The 26,829-nt window shown below is 43.9% G+C and overlaps 1 protein-coding gene across 1 annotated transcript in view; it reads right to left on the minus strand.

Annotated features, from left to right (window-relative positions):
* The window catches only part of Erbin (erbb2 interacting protein), a 120,315-nt gene extending 95,745 nt beyond the window's left edge, over window positions 1-24,570 (minus strand). The window contains exon 1 of the mRNA XM_045138892.1: window positions 24,320-24,570. The gene's annotated coding sequence lies outside the window, so the exon portion shown is untranslated. The remainder of the gene's footprint in view (window positions 1-24,319) is intronic.
* Between the last annotated feature and the right edge of the window lie 2,259 nt (window positions 24,571-26,829).

Here is a 26,829-nt window from a genome sequence, read left to right on the forward strand (position 1 = left end):
TCAACTCAGGAAGGCGGGAGAAGGTACGTTCCCAGCCAGGTGTGGCTGCTCATGCCTGCAATCTTAGCACACAGAAGCTAAAGCAGGAGGACTGTCATGAATTTGAGGCCAACTTAGTTTACATAGGAAGTTTCAGGTCAGCCTGAACTAGCTAGGGCTCTCTAGAGGATAGAATGAATATGCATTATAAAGGCAATAACCAGTAACTAGTTAGTTAAGGAGACTGGCTGCCTCAGTGGATCCAATCTAGCACTGAAGGGCTGAAGAAGTTGGGTTCCAATGGCAATGAAAGATGGCACTGAAGGATGGTGAGACGCACTTTCCAGCAAGGAGCAGAGGTGGGCAGATAAAAGCACTGTTTTTTTCCCTCTGACTTCTTTTGTTTATTTTTATTTACTTATTTGAAAGCGACAGAGAAGGGAAAGGAGGCAGAGAGAGAATGGGTGCGCCAGGGCCTCCAGCCACTGCAAATGAACTCCGGATGCATGCAACGCCTTGTGCATCCGGCTAACGTGGGTCCTGGGGAATCCAGCCTTGAAACGGGGTCCTCAGGCTTCACAGGCAAGTGCTTAACTGCTAAGCTACATCGCCAGCCCCCCAATTTTTTTTTATTTTTATTTACTTATTTGAGAGCGACAGAGAAGGAGGCAGAGAGAGAGAGAGAGCAAGCGAGCTTTGACTTCTTTATACCTAGTTTGTGCCAGAAGGGCTGAAGAGCTGCCCACTCTGGGGGACGGTCTTCCAGTGCCAGTTTAACCACCACCTGAACTACATACTGAGATGTGTCCCAAAAAAACTACATACACACACACACACACACACACACACACACACACACACATACATTTTTGTTTGTTTTTCGAGGTAGGGTCTCACTCTAACCCAGGCTGACCTGAAATTCACTATGTAATCTCAGGCTGGCATTGAACTTAAGGTGATCTGCCTACCTCTGCCTCCCTAGTGCTGGGATTAAAGGCATGTGCCACCATGCACAGCTATATATATATTTTAAAGACACTTCAAGCCAGGTGTGGCGGCACATGCTTTTAGTCCCAGCACACTGGAGGCAGAGGTAGAAGGATCTCAGTTAGTTCAAAGCTACCCTGAGACTACATAGTAATTCTAGGTCAGTCTGGGCTAGAGCAAGACTACCTCAAAAAAAGGGGGAGAGCAGCTGAAATCTCATTAAGGAAAGATAGAAAAAATAATCAACCCTTGCTAAAAATAATTAAGTTAAACATATGGGAATCATATTTTATTTTAATTTTTAATTTTACTTATTTTATTATTATTATTGCTTGTTTGTTTGTTTTTCAACGAAGGGTCTCACTCTAGCTCAGGCTGACCTGGAATTCACTATGTATTCTCAGGGTGGCCTTGAACTCATGGCAATCCTCCTACCTCTGCCTCCCGAGTGCTGGGATTAAAGGCATGTGCCACCATACCCAGCTCTGGGAATCGTATTTTAAATAATTGATGTATAAAGAACTTTTTCAAATTTTTTCAAGAAACTGCCCCTTCAAGCTTCCCAAAGACAAAATAAAGAGGTAGCACAGCTAACTCCACAAGGAAGCAGAAGAAACAGTATGTCCTGACCATGCACTCCCTGTTAAGCCAAGCCTACGCCTTCAGTTTCTTCATTCACCAGACAATTCCACTGCCCTCCGTGTTAACGGGTAAACAAATGGATGGCATAGTCACACCATAGAACACTACTCTGAAATAAAAACATAAGACAAAAATTGATTACTCTCCAGAGCACAAAAGCAAATTCTAAAATTACACAGATTACTACATGGTTCCGTTTATATAACACTTGTGAAAAGACAGAATGAAGGGAGGACGATGGAAGGAAGAGGGTCTGGCAGTAAGTAATAAAGAACAACAGTAACCCTTATGGTGACAGAACTATTCTGTATCTTTACTATCAACATAAATATGGTGCTGTAATTCTGCAATATATTACCACTGAGGGAAATGGTTAAAAGGTAGCCAAGTAGAATCTCTTTAAACTACATGTATAACATCAAAACAAAAAGCTTACTTCCAAAGAGAAGTCAGAAATGAAACATAAATTGGGAGAGGAGAGATTTGAAGTGTTTACTGTTGGGGCTGGAGAGATGGCTCAGTAGTTAAGATGCTTGCTTGCAAAGCCTGATGACCCAGGTTCGATTCCCCAAGGACCACAAAAAGCCAAATGCACAGAGTGACACATGGAAGTTTGTTTGCAGCACCTAGAGACCCTGGTGTGCCCATTCTGTGTCTGTGTGGAGGGGGGGTGTGCACTTGAAAATGATTAATTTTGGGGGAAGGGGTGTTTTAAGGTAGGGTCTTGCTCTAGCCCAGGCTGACCTGAAATTCACTATGTAGTCTTAGGCTGGCCACAAACTCAGCAATCCTCCTACCTCAGTGTCCTGAGTGCTGGGATTAAAGGCATGCACCACTATACCTGGCAGATAATACAGAAAATACTGGGGCTTGAGGAGATAGCTCAGGTTAAAGCGCTTGCTCTCCAGCATAAGGACTTGAGTCTGATGGCCAGCAACCACATGAATGCAGCATGGGCATGGCACTTCCTCTGTAATCCCAGTGCTCAAGAGGTAGAGACAGGATGACTGGAACAGAAGATTCCCCAGAGCAAGCTGGCTAGCTAGACTGGCCAAATCAACAAGTTCTGGGTTCAATTAAGAAACCTTAGCTCAGTAAACAAGGTAAAGAAAAATCAAGGAAGACATGTGACATCAACCTCTGCTCTCTAGTGTGCCCACACACGAGAACATGCATACACATAGGCCTACAAACATACAGTAGGAAAAAAAAAAGATGCTCAACATCACTAGTCATTAGGGCAATGGAAATCAAAACTAAGATGAAATAGCATCTCAGGCTCATTAGAATGGACCATCAAAGAAACAGAACTCGGTGAGCCTGGGGAGAAAACTGAATTCTTTGCTTTGTTGAAAGGGAATGTTAAATAGTGTACCTACTGTACAAAATACATAGCATTCCTCAAAAATTAAACACAGAATTACCATTTGATCCTGAAATCTACTTCTGGGTACATGACCATAAGAAAGCAGTGTTTCAAAGAGACATCTGTGTACCCATGAATAGCAACATGATTCATAATGGATAAAATGTGAGACTAACCTGTGTCCATCTGAAATCAAGTCTTCAAGAGGAAAGACCAGTAGAAGCTACACTATGGGTGAGCCTTGAGGACAGTATGCTGAGTCACTTGTCAGACAGAAAGGCAAATAGTGCTTGGCAGGGACTGGGGAATGGGAAGTTATTGTTTAGTAAGAAGTTTCAGTTTTACAAAATAAAAAGAGCTCTGAAGAAGAACAATGGAAGATGGTTGTACAATAATATGTTCTTCGGGTTACTGAAACTGAACACTTAAAACTAATCACACCAAACATAATGGTACATGCTTGTAATCCTAAACACCTGAGAGGTGAAGGCAAGACGCTCAGGAATTCAAAGTCATACTCAACAACATAAGCCAAGTTCAAGAATCTGTCTCCAAAAAAAAAAAAAAAAAAAAAATCAAAAGCCGGGCATGGTGGTGCACATCTTTAACCCCAGCACTTGGTGGGGGCAGAGGTAGGAGGATCGCTGAGAGTTCCGAGGCCATCCCAAGACTACATAGTGAATTCCAGGTCAGCCTGGGCTACAGTGAGACCCTACCTTGAAAAACAAAACAAAAAACTAAAACCTCATAGTACAACAAACAGCAATTTTTAATATAAACCATAGTTTAGTTAGCAATTATTATCAGTATTAGATCATCGACTGCAACAAATATGTTAGAGGAATGCAAGATATTAATAACAGAAAACAGGAAGGTGGCATGCCAACTTTATAATTTCTGCTCAGTTGTTTGGTTTTTTGTTGTTTTTTTTTGTAGACCGGGAACTACACAAAAAACAAGTTTATTGGCCTCCTCCCAAAAAATCTGACATTGTATTGCAGAATGCACTGTTTCAGGATAAACTTTAAAATAAAATTCTGAATAAAATAATGTTAAAAAACAAGAAAATAAACATTTTGGGCTGGCAAAGCCAAAGGATCCCAGTTTGATTCTCCAGGACCTACTTAAGCCAGATGCACAAGGTGTAGGCACAGGCATCTGGTGTTCATTTGCAGTGGCTGGAGGCCCTGGTGTGTCCATTCTCTCTCCCTCTCTGCCTTTCTCTGTCTCAAATAAATAAATAAACAAAATATGTTTTAAAAAATAAAAAAAATTGGGCTGGAGAGATGGCTTAGCAGTTAAGCGCTTGCCTGTGAAGCCTAAGGACCCCGGTTCGAGGCTCAATTCCCCAGGACCCACGTTAGCCAGATGCACAAGGGGGCGCATGCGTCTGGAGTTTGTTTGCAGTGGCTGGAGGCCCTGGCACGCCCATTCATTCTCTCTCTCTCTCTGTCCGTTGCTTTCAAATAAATAAATAAAAATAAACAAAAAATAAGTAAAAATAAACAAAAATTTTTTTTAAATGTTTATTTATTTCAGAGAGAAAGAAGGATGGAGGGATAAAGAGAGGGAGGGAAAGAATGGGTGCAACAGGGCCTCCTGCCACTGCAAACAAATTCCAGACATATGTGCCACTTTGAACATCTGGAAAATCAAAGCTAGGCCAACAAGTTTTGCAAGCAAGCGCCTTTAATCACTGACCATCTCCTCATCCTCAGTATTAACTTTTCTGTGGAACTTCTTGTCTCAAATATTAACAACAACATTTCTTATATATTGAACTGTATTCTAGTTATTTCTAAAATTAAAAAAAATCATGTATGATAAACTGGTATCTGCCAAAAAGGGAAAAATAAAGTTAGAAGTTTCTCACTTTTTTCTAACACTTATTTAAAATCTTTGTGAGATAGCACTCTTTTAAAAGAAAAGTCATATCCATTTTTTAATGTTTAAAAATAATTAATTTTATTTATTAATTTATGAGAGAGAGAGGCAGATAGTGAAAGAGAGAACGGACAGGCCAAGGCCTCCAGTCACTGCAAACGAACTTGAGATGTATGTGCCACCCTGAGCATCTGGCTTATGTGGGTCCTGGGGAATCAAACCTAGGTCCTTTGGCTTTACAGGCAAGTGACTTATCCACTGAGCCATCTCTCCAGCCCAAAAATCATATTCTTAAAAGCATGCCTAGGGAAACACTATTATCAGGGGAAACCAACAGAATAGGAGAAGCTGGATGTATTTTTCTAATCTCAGTTAATGTCACTGCCCCCAGGATTTTACTCCCCCCACTGTGCCAACAGTTTCCTTTTCTGCTAATTAAAAAGGAAAAGAGGGGACTTCCGGCCAAGATGGGGACCGCCTAGTTGTGCTGCAAATCCCGGGGAAAGAAAGATAGACGCAGATCCTAAGGAGAGAGCCACCCCAGCATACCTCAAAAGGGCTCCACCTGAAACTAAGGAAAATTGGCAAAACAAGCAAGTGTGCTGTTTTCCTGATGAACCAGATACCAGCACAAGGGTGAAGGAGACCAACACAGAAAAATCAACTCCTACCAAATCAGAGAGCCAGAGCCTCAGAGGCCCCCAACACCTCATCACTGAAGCAGACCAAAAATGAAACCAACACGGCTCAGGGAAATTTTGCGGGAGAGGGGGCGGAAAGAATGTCAGAGCCACATGTTGGGTCATGATATGCAGAGACATTTATCGTACCAATAACTGTGGGCTAACTCCACAATGCACGACCCATATACCTCAACAAGGAGGGGCCAATGGGGAGGGGGTAGGTCACGGATGAGCCTATTAATGGTACCAAACTGCCTGTATTTGCTGAATACAAAACTAATTTAAAAAAAATAAAAATTTTAAAAAAAAGGAAAAGAGGGGCTGAAGAAATGACTTAGCAGTTAAGGAGCCTGTCTTCAAAACCTAAGGACCCAGGTCCAGTTTCCCAATACCTACATAAAGCCAGTTGTACAAAGGGGCACATGTGTTGGAGGTCATTCACAGTGGCTAGAGGCCCTGGAGCACCCATTCTCTATCTGCCTCTTTCTCTCTCTAATAAATGAAATTGGACAAAACAAAAAGAAGGCTTATCCAAACAACTATTTTTTTCTAAGTCAGTTACAAAGACACAGGGAACATGTGGAAAATAACATCCTAAGAACAATGTCCCTTTAGCTGTCTTGGGGCGGGGGTATGTACATGAGAGTGCAGACACAGGGCACGGGGGGGGGGGGGGGGGGGGGACAAGCGTCCACCTCACTTTGGCGTAAGTGTTCCTGCTCACCTTGAGCATGCCACACAGCCCAGGAGGAGGACATGCTCTTGTCTCCTCTCCCATCTCACCAGAGAAGGGCTGGGGTTAGATGCTTGGCACACTTGGTCCTGTTTTTATGAGGGTTCCGGAGATTTGAACCCAAGTCATCATGCCTGTGCAGGATGACTTTACCCACTGAGCTATCTCTCTAACTGGAACATGAATTTCAACTACACCAAACTATCCTATGAAATTCATCAGGAAAAGGTTAAGATCATGATCAATAAAATATGTAAATACCAAATTAACACTAAGGGGTAATAGTAAAAAGGCCTATTGTGAAAACAGTACTTTGTAAATAAGTCACACTGAGTGTTTACTACTAAACTCAAGTGAGACCAAAATTACTGTCATTTAATGAGATATATATATATATGTGCGTGTATATATACATATACATAAAATCATTGCTGTGCATCATGTTCAATTATTCAAGTTCAAAGAAAATGTTTATAATTAGTATTCCAAGGTTTTGTGGGGGCAGGGTCTCATGCTAGCCCAGGCTAACCTCAAATTTGCCATGTAGGTGAGGATAGCCTCCCAAATGCTGGGATTACAGGTGTGCTAAAATTAGTATTTTTTAAATATAAATAAAAGGAGGGCTGGAGGTATGGCTTGGTGGTTAAGGCACTTGCCTGCAAAGCCAAAGAACCCAGGTTTGGTTCCCCAGGACCCACGTAAGCCAGATGTACAAGGTGGCACATGTGTCTGGAGTTTGTTTGCAGTGGCTGAAAGCCCTGGCATGCCCATTCTCTCTCTCTCTCTCTCTCTCTCTCTCTCTCTCTCTCTCTCTCTGCCTTTTTCTCTTTCTCTTAAATAAATATAATAAAATTAAAGAGAATCAGTGAAGAAACAAGGTTCAAGAGGTGCTGACAAAAGTTAACTTCAAGAGATAGATAAGGGGCAGAAGAGTAGAAGGGACCAGCTTTTCCTGGAAGAACCAACCAGGGGTCTTTGCTTCTCAAATAAAGAATATTAGGGGGCTGGAGGGATGGCTTAGTGGTTAAGGCGCTTGCCTGCAAAGCCAAAGGACCCAGATTTCATCCCCCAGGACCCATATAAGCCATATGCACAAGGTGGTGCATGTGTCTGGAGTTCACCTACAGGGCTGTAGGCCCTGGTGTGCCCACTCTCTCTATCTGCTTCTCTCTCTCAAATAAATAAATAAATAAATAAAAATTAGGGTTCAGTAATGTTCCTCTTCCCTTTCTCAGTGGAACATCTGGACAAAGCAAGAAAGCATAGGCCCAATGACACCAAGTCCCTTTCCTGCTGGAGATTATTCCAATCTGACTGTTAGCCTATTGCAAGGGATTATATCGAGCAAGAAGAAATTAAGGCACGATTTGTCGTTAAAAAGATGAGCTATGAACAAAGTGTCTGTTATACTCATGACCTCACAAAGGCTGTTGCTACCTACACCAGACCTGCACAAAATTGGTCCCATTAGCATGTCATCATGGATGATGGAGGAGAGCAAGGAAGACAGGACAGCAGAAGAGGGAAGACAACATAGGAAATGGCTTTCAATATGTGGTATCAAGTGTCCATGATACATCCAACAGCATCTTCTATGCATAGCCCTCCTAACTTTCAGTTAATACCAAAACACAGAATTACACTCTATGAAGCCATAAGAGACTAGCAGAGCACCCAAAGGACCCAAGTGACGCTGCCAGGCTATCTTTCCTACACACCCAGGAGAAGGTCTAGGTAGTCACAGAAAGCTTATGGCACTTCCTCAATCAAACCTGTTCATTCTAGGACAGTCTTATCAAAGGTGAGATTCACTTTTGGATTTACAGGGTTTTATGCACAGGTCCCAATTCAAATATGCTTGGTCACTCTCTACCTCCATTCCAGAGCAGAACTGATGGATCGTGTGAAATTCCAAGAATACCAGTTTCAAGATAAACACATGCTCCAAACTTCGGAGTGATATAAGTAATAGAATTTCAATACTGAAAACACAGCTGCATCATAATCACTATACTTACAGTGAAATAAAGCCATTATCTCCACAAGAATCTTGTCCAAGGTCAACAACAAAACTGCTGCGCTCACGCTGGGACTAGTGCTAAGAGCACCTTCCTAACATGTGCAAGGCCCTGGGGTCTGTTCTCCACCTGATCTCAGCCAAAAGCTGCAGTGACTTCTTTCAACACAGAAAAGCACCTTTTACAGAGAAACCTGAGAAATACTTCATCTACTATATTATAAAATTAGACCATTAAAAAAATACTTTAGAAATACTTCAGAAATTTATACTATACACACTTCTAGTTCAAAACGTCTAAAAGTGTGCCTTATTACCCTCAAATACTCCAAAATGAAAAAAAGTAAAGGAAGAAGACAAGCTTTCACTGTCAGACATGAATTACAAATATTAGGGGGAAGTAAAAAGCAACCCACAAAATCTAAAAGGAACAGGGCTTGGTATTATTAATCCCTCCTTACAATGTGCTTCTCCAGACACAAAATGGCGTGGATATCCATGACCTCACAGTGCCTGACACTACCTACACAAGACCATCATAATAGGAGGAAATGATGATGACCTCAAAATAAAAGAGACCGGTTGAGAGGGAGAAGGGATATGATGGAGAGTGGAGTTTCAAAGGGCAAAGTGGGGGGGAGGGAAGGAATTACCATGGGTTATTGTCTATGATTATGGAAATTGTCAATAAAATTTTAAAAAGCCAAAAACAAAACAAAAAATAAAAATATATAAATAAAAATAAATATAATAACAAAAACCTAAAATGAGCCCTCTGGTGCACTGTAAACCCATAGTTTTCTCAGACAGATGTGTATGTTCATAAATGTACTCCCTTGCTCTACACAGTGGGGCAGCGACATTCGAAGAGCAATGAATACAAGTCCCCAGACAGCGGTTCCTAAGGACTATTTTCACTTAAAAATAGAACCAAAGAAAGCAGCAGGTAAATTTAGAACATCTTAAAAGCATGGGCTCACTCAAAACCAAAGAACAATAACCCAGCCGGAAGGGGTTCTTTCTCACTGACCAAATCAAAAGTAGGTTGACGGCTGGAAATACAGCTCCATGGGAGAGAACCTGTCTAACCCTGGGTTCAATTACATTTTTCAAAAAGGAGGGGTGTTGCAGAGATGGCTCAGTGGACAAAACTTGTTGCGCAAGTCAGAGTACCCAGACTCCATGTAAAAAGCTAGAAGCTGTCCAGGCTTCTGAAATGCCCACAGGCTGACAATGAGATGCAAGATAGAGACAGGAGACGATCCTGGAAAGTTTGGAAGCTTGGGAAAGACCAGCAAGAAAAGCAAGAATGAGAGCTCCGACCTCAAACGGGGTGGAGGGCGAGGACTGACAGAAGTCCTCATGCAACAGTATGTGTGCGCACACACACAAATAAAAAATGAATTAATTAGTAGTTTAAAAATTGAACACCAGGGCTGGAGAGGTGGCTCAGCAGTTAAGGTGCTTGTCTGAAAAACCCAAGGATCCAAGTTTGATTCTCCAGGACCCATGTAAAGCCAGATGCACCAGGTGGTACATGTGTCTAGAGTTCATTTGCAGTACGCAGGCTGGAGGCCTGGGTGTGCCGTGTGTGTGTGTGTGTTGGTCTCTCAAATATTAAAAACATCATCATCATCATCAAAATAAATGAAAATGAATTGTGCCTGTGTTGCAGTCAGGTTCTCACTGCTGGGAGAAATCACTCAACCACGAGCTGCTTGTTAGAAAAAGAGATTTCGGCTTACAGACTTCAGAGGAAGCTCCACAATGGCATGGGAAAACGGTGGCATGAGCAGAGGGTGGACATCACCCCCTGGCCAACATAAGGTGGACAACAGAAAGAGCAGTGTGTGCCAAACACTGGCATGGGGAAACTGGCTATAACAACTATAAGCCCGCCCCCAGCAGTACACAGCCTCTAGCAGGTGTTAATTCCCAAATCTCCATCAGCTGGGAACCCAGAATTCAGAACAACTAAGTTTATGGGGGACAACTGAATCAAACCACCGTAGCCTGTGAATGTAACAGGAAACATGAGTCTATATACATGTAAATAAGTTAAGAATCTGAAGAGGAAATAATATTTGTATGTTTCACAATACCTCCAAAATGTTCACTAACTACACAATGGAAAAGAGTACTTAAAATAAGGGGAGTGGGCTGGAGAGATGGCTTAGTGGTTAAGTGCTTGCCTATGCAGCCTAAGGACCCCGGTTCAAGGCTCGATTCCCCAGGACCCACGTTAGCCAGATGCACAAGGGTGTGCACACATCTCGAGTTTGTTTGCAGTGGCTGGAGGCCCTGGTGTGCCCATTCTCTCTGCCTCTTTCTCTCTCTGTCACTCTCAAATAAATAAATAAAATAAACAAAAAAATTTTTAAAAAGGCTAGCGAGATGGCTTAGCAGTTAAGGCACTTGCCTGCAAAGACTAAGAATGCATGTTTGAATCTCCAGGTTCCACGTGAGCCAGATGCACAGTGACTCAAGTGCTCACTGTGTGCACATGCACACAAGGGGAGCACACATCTGGAGCTTGTCTGCACTGGCTGTAGCCCTGACACACCCACTCCCCCCACTCAAAAAAGAGGAAAAAAAAAGGATGAGGCTGAAAGACAATGCTATCAGCTTAGGTGAGCCTCAGGAGCAGGAGACACTGACCACCTCGTAGATACAATGAGAAGAAAGCATCGTCACATGAATCTCTGAAAACCTTGCCAAATATCTGATTATAACACTCTCAATTATGAAATCTCAATAAGTATTCTATAAAATAACAAGGCTTCCAATTGTCAGAAACATGTATGTTTTTTAAGTACAGGCAAGGCAGAAATTGTTCCAGATCAAAAGGGCAGAGAGACAAGGAAATATAATATTTAAGGACAACTGGTAAGGTTCAGAAGTATTTACTGGGTGTGGTGGCACACACCTTTATTCATCCAGTACTTTATTAATCCAGCAGAGGTAGGAGGATCACCACAAGTTCAAGGCCAGCCTGGGACTGCAGAATGACTACCAGGTCAGATTGGACTAGAGCAAGACCCTAATTTGGAAAAAAAAAAAAACAAAAACAAAACAGTGAGTATTCACGTTAACTAATTTTGATAGTTATGATGTCATTATGTAGGAGAGGAGAATGTCCTTATTCATAAGAAATAAACACATAAGCACTTTAGGATGACAGAGCCTCGGATGGGCAATGGATTGTCAAATAGTTCAGGGAACAAATCATTCAAACTTTTTACAAAAATATTTTTAGGGCTGGAGAGATGGCTTAGCAGTTCAGTGCTTGCCTGTGAAGCCTAAGGACCCCATTTCAAGGCTCCATTCCCCAGGACCCACGTTAGCCAGATGTACAAGGGGGCACACGCATCTGGAGTTCATTTGCAGTGGCTGGAGGCCCTGGCACATCCATTCTCTCCCTCCCTTTCTCTCTCTACCTCTTTCTCCCTCTGTATGTTGCTCTGAAATAAATGAAAATAAACAAAATCTAAAAATATTTTTTAATGTTTTATTTTTATTTATTCATTTGAGAGTGAGAAAGAGGCAGAGAGAGAGAGAGAGAGAGAGAGAGAGAGAGAGAATGAGAATGAATAGGAACTCCAGGGCCTCCAGCCACTGAAAACGAACTCCAGATGCGTGTGCCCCCTTGTGCTTCTGGCTTACGTGGGTCCTGGGAATCGAACCTGGGTCCTTTGCCTTTACAGGCAAGTACCTCAAACTACTAAACCATTTTTCCAGCCCTAAAATATTTTAAATATATTTTTATTTATTTCGGGGGCAGGCAAATAGTGGGGATGCCAAGACCTTCAGCTGCCATAAATGAACTCCAGATGCATGTGCCACCTTGTGTCTCTGGCTTACATAGGTCCTGGAGAACTGAACCTGGGTCCTTTGGTTTTGCAGGCAAATACCTTAACTCTTAAGCCATCTCTCCAGCCCTCGCTTCAGGCTTTAAAAAAAATTTTTTTAATATATTTATTTATGAGAGAGAGAGAGAGAGAGGAGAAGAGAATGGGTATTCCTGAGCCTCTAGCCACTGCAAACTCCAGTCGCATATGCCACCACATACATCTGGCTTACCTGGGTTCTGGGGAGCTGAACCTTGGTCCTTAGGCTTTTCAGGAAAGTGCCTTAATTGCTAAGCAATCTCTCCAGCCCAATTTCAAACTTTTATGTGTATCTGTCATTGTCTCAAGAACTAAAACTATGGATAAGAATATAGCTTAGTTGGGTAAAATTGTTTGCCTGGCATACACAATACCTTGGGTTCAATCCTCAATACCACCTACCCTAGGAGCATTGTATGACTGAAATCCCAGCATTTAGGCAGTGGAAGCAGGATCAACAGTAGCCTGGACTATATGAGACCCTGTCTCAAAACCCAGGAAGGATTTATCTACAAACAGCAAGTACACTAAGAATACCAAGTAGATATGAGGGGAGGGGAAGACAATAAAATACAATACAGCATTTCCTTTATTCAGTTTCAGTTACCTGACATCAAACAGGGCACAGGACCCAGTGTCCCTGGAGGGTCATGGAGGGAAGGAGGGAGCGGTGAAATGACTGCAGGGACAGTGACCATCTGTCACCAGGTCTGGCAGCTCTGGAGTCCTGGAACTAACCTGGGCTCTGTCCCTACCACTCCAGGGACTCTTTCCCTGGAGACACCTGCTGTTTCTCACAAAGGGCACCTGAGGAGTTCATAATTCTCCTAAATGGAACTGGAAAGGTCACCTAGAAATAGGGAGTGCCAGGTGCTGGAAAGATGGATCAGTGGGTCAAGGTGCTTGCTGGCAAAGCCTGACAGCCTGGCGTTTGATTCCCCAATACCCACCCCATAAAAATCCAGAAGCACAGAGTGGTGCAGCTTCTAGAGTTTGTTTGCAATGGCAGGAGGCCCTGGGAGGCCCAAATTCCTTCTCTCTCTCTCTCTGATTATCTCTTTCTGTCTCTTTTAAGTAAATAAAAATATTTTTAAAAATTAATTTTATAGACTAGGGAATGTGGGCTGGAAAGATGACTTAATGATTGAGGTGTTTGCCTGCAAATCCTAAGGACACAGGTTCTATTCCTCAGTGTCCACATAAAGCCAGAATGCACAAGGTGGCATGTGCGTCTGCAGTTTGTTCACAGTGGCTAGAGGCTCTGGCAAACCCAATTCTCTCTTTCTCATAAATAAAAAAAAAAAATTTTTTTTAAATAGGGAATGCCGTCCAGTATGGTGGCGCACGCCTTTAATCTCAGCACTCAGCACTTGGGAGGCAGAGGTAGGAGGATGGCCGTGAGTTTGCGGCCACCCTGAGACTACATAGTGAATTCCAGGTCAGTCTGAGCTAGAGTGAGACCCTACCTCAGAAACAAAAAAAGGGGGGGAGGAATGCCACTGTTTCCCTGCTGTGTTCCTAGAGCCACTTTTCAGAGGGAGGTGGAGTTGTAGTGAGGGCCTCTGGGTTGCCTTAGGCCCTCACCTGTGCCATGGGTGATGGGTGGGAGGTTCTCAGGCACCCAGTGGTGACTGTGCACTACGTGCTTGTTGCACTCCTCCTCCGCCCCAAGAGCTGGTGGTTTGGTATGAAGCAAGACACAGGCAGTCAGTGGCCATGCTGTGCCTCTGTGCCATACACTGTAGGTCAGCTAGGGCGAAGAGATGGCTTAGCAGTTAAGGCACTTGCCTGCAAAGCCAAAGGACCTTGGTTCAAATCCCCAGTACCCACATAAACTAGATGTACAAGATGCAGTACGCATCTGGAGTTCATTTGCAGCGGCTGGAGGCCCTGGTGTGCCCATTCTCTCTCTCTCTCTCTCTCTCTCTCTCTCTCTCTCTCTCTCTCTCTCTCTCTCCCCCCCCCCTTCTTTCTCTCTCTCTCAAATAAGTAATTAAAATAAAATATTTAAAAAAGAAAGGTCAGCTAGCCTCACTAAGGACATCTGATGGGTATAGCCAAATAATAAGCTTGACTAAATCTCCATTCTCTAGTATACAACTTTGCAGTATCCTAAAAGTGTGTCCCTATACCAGGTGTTTCTAAAGAATTTTCCTCAATGCCTAGCCTTTGGAGATGGAGCTTTGAGCTGCAATCCCACAAAACCTCAAGCACAGACAAGCCAGAGCTCTTCCATCCTGGGTGCTTCACATTCACTTGCAGGTCCATCATGCCTGCAAAGGCATGCCGGATGCAGCTGGTCACTTCACTTCCACAACCAAGAAGCATCCAGTGATGAATGCTCCCAAAAACATTTGACAGAAAATTCCAGAAACAGGGGTTGGAGAGATGGCTTAGTGGTTAAGGCAGTTGCCTGCAAAGCCTAAGGATTCAGGTTCAATTCCCCAGTACCCATGTAAGCCAGATGCACAAGGTGGCACATATATTTGGAGTTGGCTTACAGTGGCTAGATGCCCTGGTATACCCATTCACACACTCTGTCTCCCAAATAAATACAAATGTTTAAAAAAAAAAACCAAAGAAGAAAATTCCAGAAACAGGCACTGGAGAGAGATGGCTTAGTGGTTAAAGGTGCTTGCTTGCAAAGCTTGATGGCCCGGAGTTCAATTCCCCAGTACCCATGTAAGCCAGATGCACAAAGTGGCACATCGAGATAAAAAAGAAGAGAAAGCCTGCTGCTTAGAAACAGACAGATCCTCAGCACAGCAGCCAGGGCTCAGGACGGGTTTCAGAGAGGCACGAAGAGCACTTCGTAGTGCCACACTCACTGCCGACCAGAGAGGAGTGTGAGCTCCGCTCTTACGAAAGTAAGTGGTTACTGAGAGCCCGGCACTAAAGGAGGCAGCTCAGTCACGCCCTTCAAGGCTTAGGGAGCACTGCAGCAGAGAGGGTGGGGAGAACTGAAGAGCCCCAGGGTGGGAAGGAGTACTGGGTCACTGTCCTTGGAGCTCACAGGGGCTATCATGACCCCCACAAGACCTACCCAATGTGGAGTCCATCAACATTTTGACACGGAGGATGGAGTAGGACAGAAAGAGTAAGACTAAAACAGAAGAAGGAACAGGGACAGGGGAAAGATAAGAAAAGAAAGTCAAAAGAAGGAAACCCAATCAAAGTATAGTACGTTCATGTATTAAAATTCTCAATAAAACATCTTAAAGAAAAGGTATTTAGGCCACCATCATGAAAACAAACGATCATAAATGTTGGCGGGGATGTGAAAAAAAAGGAACCCTTCTGCACTGCTGGTGGGAATGCAATCTGGTCCAGCCATTGTGGAAATCAGTGTGGAGGTTCCTAAAACAGCTAGAGATTGATCTACCATATGACCCAGCTATAGCACTCCTAGGCATATATCCAAAGGACTCATCTCATTTCCTTAGAAGTACGTGCTCAACCATGTTTATTGCTGCTCAATTTATAATAGCTGGGAAATGGAACCAGCCTAGATGTCCCTGAACAGATGAGTGGATAATGAAGATGTGGCACATTTATACAATGGAGTTTTACTCAGCGGTAAAGAAAAATGAAGTTATGAAATTTGCAGAAAAATGGATGGACCTGGAAAGTATTATACTAAGTGAGGTAACCCAGACCCAGAAAGCCAAGCGCCACATGTTCTCTCTCATATGTGGATCCTAGCTACAGATGACTGGGCTTCTGTGTGAGAATGAAAATACTTAGTAGCAGAGGCCAGTAAGTTAAAAAGGAGACATAAAGGGTAGAGAAAGGAAGGGAGGAGGATACTTAATAGGTTGATATTGTATATATGTAATTACAATGATTGTAATGGGGAGGTAATATGATGGAGAACGGAATTTCAAATGGGAAAGTGTGCGGGTGGGGAGGGAGGGAATTACCATGGGATATATTTTATAATCATGGAAAATGTTAATAAAAATTAAAAAAAGAGAGAGAGAGAGAGAGAGAGGGAGGGAGAGAAAGAGGCAAATAGAGAATGGGTGCACCAGGTCCTCTAGCCACTACAAATGAACTCCAGATGCATGTGCCACCTTATGCAACTGCTTTAACCAGTAAGCCATCTCTCCGGCCCCTACTTTTAAAAATATTTTTGTTTACTTATTTATTTGAGAGAGAGAGGGAGGGGGAGAGAAAGAGGTACTCAGATTATTGAATATTCTTCTAAACAACAATAAAAGGATGTTTAATCCAATTTGAAAATGAACATGGATTTAAGTAAACATGTCTCCAAGATACATATGTGGCCCAAAAGCACACTTGAAAAGATAGTCAACAAGAAAAATAATAATATAATATAATATAATATAATAATAATATAATAAAATACCTCTATGAGAAATAGCTTCACCCACTAGGGTAGCCATAATCAAGACCATAGAGACCATAGAGAATCAAGACCATAGAGAATAACGCAAGGAGGCAGAGAAATCAGAACCTGTGTACTTAGGTGTGCAACGTGTAGAATCGTGTCGTTGCCATGGACAGCACTTCAGCAGTTTCTCAAATAAAAGCTGAGCATGGAGTTATTGTGTGACTGAGCAGTGCTGCCCCACAAGAAATACTAAAACAAAAACAAATGCACAGATATTCAGAGCAGCAAATTCTTTTTTCTTTTTTCTTTTTTCTTTTTTTGGTTTTTCAAGGTAGGGTCTCGCTCTAGTCCAGGCTGACCTGGAATGGAATTCACTTGGTAGTCCCAGAGTGGCCTTGAACTCATGGCAATCCTCGTATCTCTGCCTCCGGAGTGCTGGGATTAAAGGCATGCGCTACCACACCCGGCCAGGGCAGCAGATTCTAATCATCATAAAACCTGGGGCTGGAGAGATGGTTCCATTGTTAAGACACTTGCCTAGAAAACCTAATGACCTAAATTCAATTCCCCAGGGCCCACGTAAAGCCAGATGCACAAAGTGGCACAAGCATCTGGAGTTTGATTGCAGCAGCTGGAGGCCCTGGAGCACCCGTTCATTCTCTCTCTCTCTCCCTCTGCTTATAAATAATTAAAATAAAATATTTTTTAAAGTCACATCATCAGGTGATGGACGAAGTGTGTTATGTCCACACAATGAAATATTACCAATCAAAAAAAAAAAAAAAAGGTATTTACCTTCTACCAGGTCTGGTGGCACATGATTGCAATGCACCTGGAGATGGAGGCAAGAAAATTAATGCGTTCAAGGACGGCCTCAGCTATATGGTAAGTTTGAGGCCAATCTATACTACCTGGAGACACTGACTTCTCTGAGAGAAAATTATATTTTAAAAAAAAGGAATCTACCTTATATCTGTGAAATTGTAAAGGGAAAAATTCATGCTCCTACTTCAAACTACAAAAGTTATAGGCACTGGGAGTTGGGAGTGCAGCTCAGTGATAGATCACTTGATTGTCATCCATTTCACTTAAAAAAATGTTACAACCACATAAGGTGTGAATACCTGTGGTCTCAGCATCCACTAGGAGTCTTAGAACCTTTATATTCATAAGAAGTATCACCATTACCATACATTTTGGGGATCATACACCAAAAACTAACAAAATGTGATCTCCAAAAACACTGAGTTGTGAAGCGAGGCGTGGTGGCGCAGGCCTTTGATCCCAGTCCTCAGGAGACAGGGGCAGGAGCTTAGCCCTGAGTTTGAGACCAGCCTGGAACTGCAGAGTGAGTTCCAAGTCAGCCTGGACTACAGTGAGAACCTACCTTGGGGGGAGGTGGGGAAAGGTGAGTTTTGTTAGCAAGAACGATTAAAAGAACTGTGTTCTGAGCAGTCATCTAGTTAATACCACAGCTAGCTCTCTGTACTGTGGGAGAGCTCACAGCATGACTGAAAATAGGAGGGTGTCTCCCGAAGTACAGGAAACACCTGTGGCAGAAAGTCAGGCTGCCACATAGCCTCACGGAGAAGCCCAATGGTTAGCTCTTCCTCCCTTTCTTCTTCTAAGCAATTACCAAAGCAAGAAGCAGTGTTCACTTGGCCTGGGAAGACAGGCTTAAATGCCCAATAAGGTGTAAGCATAAAACACTCTCCACTAAAAAAAAAAAAAAATCTAATACCTGAAGAGAAGCAAAAAGCATAGATATACCAAGCACAATAAAATCAAATTTCAAGTAGAAACAAAAGACAGTATTAAAATAATAACCAATATCTCAGACGCTCTAGGTCACATATAGACCAAAATACTGCTAAAAAAACAAATGATGGAAAAGAGGACTCAGAAAATTCATTCCAAAAACAAGTAACAAAAGAACTGAAAACCAAGAAAGTGAGCTCAAAGATTAAGCCTCAAGATTCTCCCACAATGCAATGCCAACTTTTGTCTTTTTTAAATTAAAGGAAGTAATGAAAGTTTCAAAAGTCTCAACTGGACCTAAATCCCCGAAGTGCACAGGCTCTCAAAGTCCATAGGCCTCTGGACCTGAAGTCTTCAAGTGTAACACCAACAAGTCACTTTTCCATTCGCCTTTTACATTTAAAGCTAGGGCTATCATACCACCTACAGCATTATGACACTGTTACTGTATTTGTTGTTATATACTCCAGATTCGTTCTGATTTGGCTTGAGACAGGGTTTCATTCTGTATCCAAGACTGGCCTCTAGTTCAAGATCCTCTTGCCTCAGCTTCCTATGTGCTGGGATTACAGATGTGTACCAGCATGTACAACTGAGATTGCTTTTTTTTGTTTGTTTGTTTTGTTTTAGAGGTAGGGTCTCTCTCTGGTCCAGGCTGACCTGGAATTCACTATGGAGTCTCAGGGTGCCTCGAACTCTCAGCAATCCTCCTACCTCTGCTTCCCGAGTACTGGGATTAAAAGTGTGTGCCACCACACCCGGCTTGAGATTGCTTTTTTTTTTTTTAAATTTTTTTTTTAATTTATTTGAGAGCGACAGACACAGAGAGAAAGACAGATAGAGGGAGAGACAGAGAATGGGCGCGCCAGGGCTTCCAGCCTCTGCAAACAAACTCCAGACGCGTGTTTTTACTAAAGCCATATTAACATGCAATGTTTAGTGTTACTGTTAGGTTTTTAATTTGTTTTAATTTCTTCTAGAAAAATAGGAATATATAACTCACATAAACCCAAACTCTCAGAGGTTCCCAATAATTTTTAAGTATTAAGGGAGTCTAAAACCAAAAAAGTCAAATGTATTTATGGTTACTATTATTTCTCTCGATTTTCCCATATTATAACAAAGTAACTCCTCCAACAGGCAAGTAAAACGTGTCCCAAAGGAAATCATCCCGACCACAAATGGTATCTGAATTGACAAGGGTTCAACATATGACTGTTGCACACACAATGGTGAGAAAGGATGTACACTCAATAGAATCTACACTTCCAAGTGTTGACCACTCCCTCCAGCATACCAAAAGGCCAAGATATAGCTCATGATGTGCAAAAATCAATGGGCTCTACGTAAGGATGCCCCTATGAATGAAGTCCACAGGGTTTACTACACCAAACATTTTCTAGTTCCTTTTCACTACATAATGTACCTAAATTCATAGATGGATAAACGACCTCCAAATAAGTAGAGCCTTATCTTATCAAGCTAATTTTTATATATTTTTACGTTAGTTTCACATGCCAGGGCCTTCATTCAGTGGCACCTGGAAAACAATGTGGAGTAGCAAGAATCAAATGTGTTTACAGGCCATCTCTGAGGCCCTTGGTTTCCTACCAGGAATAGATGGTAAGACCCTATCACTGAAGACTCCACATACTTGGGCTGCAAGGTCACTGAAGAATCCTGCTGGAACTGACCTGATAACCTTCTCCATGTAGACCAGCTGACAGAAAGCTGGAAGAAGCCATTCTGCATGCAGTTCAATGGGAGAAAGAGATACCACCAGTGAAGATACTCAACAGTGGACACTGCAAGCCTTATATTTGGCCAGCCAGGCCAAATGAGCCAATGGGTGCAATAGTGGCACATCTGTCATGGTGGAAACCAACTGCCCTCTAATTGGACTGGAGGCCCACTCCATGAGAGAGAATACATCCCTGATACTGAAAACCTACAACAGAGGTAGTTATGAGCCCTTGGGGTGTAACGTCTGCTGATGTCTGGCTGAATGTATATACTATACTCATCAAACTGCCCAGTAAGCACCTCTCTTAATATTCATACCCATATATTATTAGTAGAGAACCTTCTCTTCTCAGATGGCAGTAACCTTGGGATGACTCAGAAGACATCATGATGCTGGGAAGAAGTGACAGAGGAGTGCTCAGCACTGCAATATCTCTATCACACCTTCCAAGGCTCAGGATCTTTTGCAGAAGAGGTGGTGGAAAGAATGTAAGAGCCAAAGGTAGGGTAGAACTCCTTAAAATGTGCTCCTACAGACACAAAATGGCCTGGATATCCATGACCTCACAGTGTCTGACACTACCTACACAAGACACCATAATAGAAGGAAAAGATGATGGCATCAAAAAAGAGACTGATTGAGAGGGGGAGGGGATATGATGGAGAATGGAGTTTCAAAGGGGAAAGGGGCGTCATTACCATGGGATATTGTTTACAATCATGGAAGTTGTTAATAAAAAATTAATTAATTAAAAAGAAAAGAATCAAATGTGTGATAGGTTAAAGTGTGTGTGTAGTTACAGACCAAAACAGGAGCGTGTGCAGCAACCTGAACACTGATTCCAGGGGTATAAGGAGAAGAAAGAAAATGAGGAAACAAGGTATAAAAACAGAACAGTACACTACTGAATATTAAAATAAAATACTGGTATGTACACTCAATTGGAATGCAAAACATTCAGAATTAATGAGGTTAATCAGATAAATTTTTCTACAGAATGTTTAGAGGAATTTTGGGGGTGATAAGCATGGACTAATGAAGCCTAGAAAAGAAAGGAAAGGTAAAATATAGTTAAATTATTGGTTAACATGGAAAAATAATTAAAACAAAACTAACTAAAAAATTGGAAACTAAAGCTCGATTTTTTTTTAAATTAGGATCCCAAGGATAAAGATAAAATATAGCTACGAAAAATGGGAATACTTTAAAGAGCTAGTGATGGTAAGTACTCAGAAAGAGAAAATAATAATGTGAGAGAAAACAGAAGGCAGAAATTATGAACTAAGTTTCTTGGTTAAATCAAAAGCAAGCATTATAGGGCATAATTCATATATACATTTTTGATGGCAAACTGAATCATCTATTATGAACAGTTAAGTACAATTAATACAGGTTGTCAGGAAAGGAAAATAAAAAGAAAGTTCTTAAAGGATTTTAACAAGACATTCCAAGAATGAACAAATAAGCATGTAACAGAGAGGTAGATGAACAAGCAAGGCAATGAAAATGCAAGCAACAAAATAAAGGGACAGAAAGAGCATCTGGGTAACAATTATAAAGAACAAAATTAGTCTGTTATCCAACATCACTATGATTCTGTATAATTCCAAATATTTTTAAGTACTGCCATAATATATTTTGGCAGCAAAAGCAGCTTAAATTTTAAGTCATATTACCTATAAGCCATTATTTCAAACAAATACCTAAATAAGTACCTAATTTTCTGAAATTTTAGTGTTTCCTACCAGATACTGTTTTTACTATCAATAGCTCAGTATCAATGATGTCTAAAGAGGCAAATTTCACAGATTTACCAATGATATATGTGAAATGTCTCTATTGGTACCACTTAGTTAAGAAACAGGGCACAATGCCATTTTCATATTTGAACCTTGTTAAACAAAAAAAAATTTTTTTTTTGGTTTTTCAAGGTAGGGTCTCACTCTAGCCAAGGCTGACCTGGAATTCACTGTGGAGTCTCGGGGTGGCCTCAAACTCATGGCAATCCTCCTACCTCTGACTCCTGCGTGCTGGGATTAAAGGCATGCACCACCACGCCCGGCTACTAACCTTGTTAAATTTTTATACGTGAAAATCACAACAGCTTGGTCTTAAATGGCCAGGAGACTTCTCAATATACAACTTAGGTGAAGTTCTGAAAACTCAAGCTTACTTTTACAACAAGCAACATACAACTCTTTGTAAGTACTCTGCCAATTAAATATTTAAAAAAATGACACAATGAGAATATATTTTAACTGATTGCTCTTTTTAACCTCTTTTGAAACTTTGTCATACTTTAAAAAAGACTTTTAGTAAACTACAAAGTAAATAATGCCTGCAGCAGAGGGGAAGGGACTCAAAGATGAACGAAACTCCTTTCAAACTGTTGATGTCGAAACATATTACTACTGCTCTGTCCTCAAGAAGAAAAAAAAAATCAAGAACTACTTCTTAAAATGGGGAGTTTACACAGTCGTTTTCAAGTGCTGTGATACCTTATACAAAATTTGCTAATGCAGAGCATTAATTCTCTTTAAAAGATTTACTGTATTAAGTCTTTGTTGCTCTGAGGCCAAGTATAAGCCATAAAAGGAAACTGAAGTTCAACGTCATTTATTTTGTTCCCCTCTTTCAGATGCCCAAGAATAGCCTCTTCTGCTGCCTAATGGTATGTTCCAAAATCATATCACTTTAAACTCCCTGATAAAGCTAGTTTCACTTAACAGGAATTACTTGAGGATTCACAAATGTGACTAATAAAAAAAGTAAATTAAAATGAAACAAAAACTCCAGAAGACTATGCTCAAATAAAACAATATGCATAATCGTTAAACATACTCTTTTTAAAATGTACTTAATAAAAATGAAGTTGCATCAAACAGGCTGTGAAGTAATTTGGTCCTGGTTGCTAAAACCTACCTTTTCTCTAAATAATTACTTTGGTAGCGTTTGATTAAACATCAGTTTAAACTTAAGGCATACCTAGGCAATCTGATACCATATTTATTTTAATATGCACTCAAAAGAACAGCATTCTTTCACCTCCCTTTACTGTAGAAGCACTGGGAGGAAAACGAACACTAGATTTACGAAGATACATACTAAAACACGGCGTGGGAGGGGGAGCGGACTATTTGGGTTCGCTGCAACCAAAACTATTCCTCCCCGTGGACGAACTCTGACTGCTGGAATGTTTGCCATGCTTCCCATTCCACACACACACACACACACACACACAGCACAGCCCGACCCTCTCAATATGGGGCAGAACCACACAGAAACAGCCAAAACAGCGAAGCCCGAGTTTTAAAAAGCACAGCTTTGGATCACAGGGCGATTCCCATGAAAAGGAGGCGTCCTGGGCATTTCACATCGCTTCCCATGGAACCTGTGCTCAGCTGCATAGAATTCCTAACGAATCAACAACTTCGCGGGTGCTTGATTTTTCTTTTTTCTTCTTCGCAGCCATACCTCTCCCTCCCTGTCTCTCTCTTTCCAATCTTCTCAACCTCTCTATTCTTTTCTTTTCCAATTTTTTTTTTTCTTTTGCTTCCCAGGTTCAAAGAGTCTAGCAGACCTCTTCCAACCAAGGAACCCCCAGAAAGAGCACATTTCGCTACAACTGGGTCCAGTACCCGCCTGAAGAGCAACCGAGAAATACGTTCAGCGGTGTCTCAACAAAAACGTCTCCACCTAGGGTCGAGGCGGATGGGCGGCACGCACCCACCCACCCGGCTCGCTCAGAAAGCACCGCGGCCGTCTTCTCCAACACCCCCTCCACCCCGAGGGGCAGCGACCTAAAAAACCGACTTTTCTCCACCACCCCCTCTCCAAAAAAAAAAAAAAAAATCAAGAAGTTGCCAGACTCAGCAACTTCATGTACATCGCACAGGTTCCGGAAGACGACAACTCCTGGACCCCCAAATCTCAACAAAGGCTACTCTTGTCTTTGGATCCCCACCTCCCCGCTCCCCTCCCGAAAAGAAAAAAAAAACGAAAAACTTCGTCCCAGTGCATTCCTCCGATCTCGGTCTTTTAAAACAGTCCAGATGGTGGGAGGTGGAGAGGGGGAAGGAAAACTAAGTAAGAAAATTTTAAAAGTCGGTTCTACTCCTTCGAGCTCCCGGTCCAGGGACCATTCTGGGATGAGAATTGAGGGCAATGTGTGTGTGGGGGGGAATTAATGAAAATACAAATAATAAACCCCACTCAGGCGCCGTGTTTTGCGGCCCACGAACTTTTGGGGGGTACGGGACACCCCGCTTTTCTAAAGTCAACTTACCTTTCGGTGGGCCCGGGGAGACGGAGGGGGTCAGGGCCGCTTCCTCCGCCCGGCTCGACTTGACATGATTTCCTTCCGTGGTCAGTCACTGTGCGGCGGGGTGGGTGGAAGGACCGGGCGCGGGGTATCCCGCGACCGCGGGTGGGCCGACTTCCCGGTGTCGAGGAGAAAAAGAACAACAACAAAAAAAAACCCACGAAACTTTTCACTCGTGACACACCGGCCCGCCCGCAATTGCCGTGCGAAAGTCACTTCCTGCCTCGGCGGAGGAGCAGGACCGGGCGGCGAGCGGCGGGCGGCGGGCGGCGGGCGGGGGAGAAACCCGGAAAAGCCGGCGGGAGGGCGGGCGTGGGTGCGCGCGCAGCGGGGGAGGGCGACGGGGGGAGGGGGCTGCGCGGGGGGGGGGGCCGAGGCCTGGGGGGCTCGTGAGGACGCGGCCCGCCCGCGGGGGGCGCCTCGAGGGGGGGAGCCGCGACCCGCGCGCTTAGGCCGCCGCCGCCACAGCCGGGTATTGTCTCGAGAGCGCGGACGGCTGGTTCTCTTCGCCCCGCGTCGTCGTCGCCGCTCTGGCCCCGAGCCGGAGCTGAAGGGTAGCTACGCTCGAAGTCGGCCCGCCCGTGTCCACTCGCGGTTTCCCGCCGCCGTCGGCCCTGCCGCGCGCGCCCGCCCGCTCTCTCGGTCTTCTTTTCTTCCCTTCTGCACGGCGGGGCCGAGCTCGGCTCCGGGCACTCGGAGGAGCAGCGGCGCGAATCCTCCTCCGGGAGCTCGCGGGGCCGCGGCAGGGGGGCCCCGAGGGTACGTCCCGCCGCCGCTGCCGCTGCTGCCGCCGCGCCACCTTCACTCGAGCGAGCGAGGAAGGGAGGAGGGAGAGCTGAGAAAAGGCGGAGGAAGCCCGGGCTGGAGGCGACTCCCTCCGCCCCTCCTCACAGGCCGCGGCGGCAATCGCCACCGCCCCGGCAGCCGGGAGGAATGAGACCGCGCGGCGGCGGCGGCGGCGGCGGATCGGCGGTGGGGGGGGCGGGGCGCGGAAACCTCCCGTCGGCGGCCCCCCACCCCACCAGCACCACTACCGCCAGCAGCGGGCGGCGCGAGCCAGTCGGCGCTCGCGGGGTTGAGGGGGCGGCGGAGGGGGGGAACGACGCGGGCCGACGTCTAGGGGCCGCGCGGCGGGGCGGGGCGAGTCGCTGCGGGGAGGCCGGGGGCTGCGGGCCCCCCGAACACACCCTCTGCAGAGCTACCCCCCCCCCCACCGCGCACTCCCCGAGCCCGGGCGGAGCTGCGGGGACGCAGTAGGGAACGCGTACGGAGCCCACGAAAGAACCCGCGAGGCCGCCGCCGCCCCCGGCCGATCGAGCTTCTTTGTACGACTGTAATCGGTGCAAAGAGGTTGTTGGACTGCAGCCCCGATTCACGGATCCCTTTTCAGCCCGCCGCACTCACTCAAGCTTCCTCGCGTGATGGACATGCTCAGGTTGCAGGAAGAGAGACTTGTCCTGGGTGGGGAAAGACAAAAGCTTGGCGTTAGCGAAAAGGGGGGAGGGGGGAAAAAATGGCCCGCGAAATTGCCTAGACCATAGTGCCTTTGTTAAGAGGCAACCTTGGGAGTCACTGCGAATGCCACTGTAGGCTTACCACCCCGGCCGGATGGGTGCTTCAGCCTGGCAACGCTTTGCATTTATTGCAGAGCGAGAGACAGCAGCATTCTGTCAACACATATGGCCTGCAAAGTCTCACCCATAAAATTGCACACTTTTTACAGCTCCTCAGTATGTTCACAGGCAAGGCGTCCTTGCTTTACCAGAGAAAGAATGGAAGACACACCGAGCAAGCTAATCTATTTAGTACTTACAGTGGTGATGGGACCCACTGAAGCCACTGGTTCAATTCTTCCGTCTGTCGGTCAGAGATAAATAATTGCTAAATTTGAATACGGCTATGTCTGACAGATGACTTTGGGCTTGCATGCAAGGGAAAGAGTTCCTGAAGTCCACCAAGAAATTCTTCACCGAAGTGAGTTCCATGCAACTGACCAAAGCTGCAATAATTCCAAAGATATCCAAGCCATTTTGAATAGAAGTGGGAGCTTTTAACTACATTCAGAACTGCCCGAGTTAGCCCAGGCATTATTAATTCCTAAACACAGAGCAGAGTTGGCTTACAACAGTTCAGTGTTTTCTTGGAGTAAGCATGTTAGCTGGGAGTTTGGAAATGGCTGGCTGGTGTAGGCATACCGGTCATACCAAATTGAGCGTCTAGTTTATGTCAGTACAACTCTTAAGCACCGCACAGAAAGCTAATGTGTTGTATAAGCTATTTTCATGATCATGAGAAAGACTTTTTACTTGAGTGGGAAAACTGGTTGGAGGCTGATCAGAGCTGAGTGGCATGGCTGAACTCAAAGCGTCCACTCTCCTGAAATATCTGATCATGTAGCTCCCATACCAGTGGGAAATCAGCTGGATCCTGAGATACTGGTGTTGCATGGTGTTAAGGTTGACTTAAGACCCCCA

Source organism: Jaculus jaculus, chromosome 20, assembly GCF_020740685.1.
Source record: "Jaculus jaculus isolate mJacJac1 chromosome 20, mJacJac1.mat.Y.cur, whole genome shotgun sequence".
Taxonomy (NCBI): Eukaryota; Metazoa; Chordata; class Mammalia; order Rodentia; family Dipodidae; genus Jaculus; species Jaculus jaculus.